The sequence below is a fragment of the Bison bison genome, unplaced genomic scaffold (assembly GCF_000754665.1).
Source record: "Bison bison bison isolate TAMUID 2011002044 unplaced genomic scaffold, Bison_UMD1.0 scf7180017864162, whole genome shotgun sequence".
NCBI classification, from domain to species: domain Eukaryota; kingdom Metazoa; phylum Chordata; class Mammalia; order Artiodactyla; family Bovidae; genus Bison; species Bison bison.
In genome coordinates, this window is record NW_011494734.1 from 4,653,076 (window position 1) to 4,653,824 (window position 749).

Sequence of the window (749 nt, forward strand, 5' to 3'; positions counted from 1 at the left end):
AGTCCTTCCAAAGAACACCCAGGACTGATCTCCTTTAGAATGGACTGGTTGGATCTCCTTGCAGTCCACCAAGGGACTCTCAAGAGTCTTCTCCAACACCACAGTTCAAAGCATCAATTCTTCGTTGCTCAGCTTTCTTCACAGTCCAAATTTCACATCCATACATGACCATTGGAAAACCATAGGCTTGACTAGATGAACCTTTGTTGGCAAAGTAATGTCTCTGCTTTTGAATATGCTATCTAGGTTGGTCATAACTTTCCTTCCAAGGAGTAAGTGTCTTTTAATTTCATGGCTGCAATCACCATCTGCAGTGATTTTGCAGCCCAAAAACATAAAGTCTGACACTGTTTCCACTGTTTCCCCATCTATTGCCCTTGGAGTGATGGGACCAGATGCCATGATCTTCATTTTCTGAATGTTGAGCTTTAAGCCAACTTTTCACTTTCCTCTTTCACTTTCATCAAGAGGCTTTTTAGTTTCCTCTTCACTTTCTGCCATAAGGGTGGTGTCATCTGCATATCTGAGGTTATTGATATTTCTCCCAGCAATCTTGATTCCAGCTTGTGCTTCTTCCAGCCCAGCATTTCTCATGATGTCCTCTGCATATAAGTTAAATGAGCAGGGTGACAATATACAGCCTTGACGTACTCCTTTTCCTATTTGGAACCAGTCTGTTGTTCCATGTCCAGTTCTAACTGTTGCTTCCTGACCTGCGTATAGGTTTCTTCAAGAGGCAGGTCAGGTGG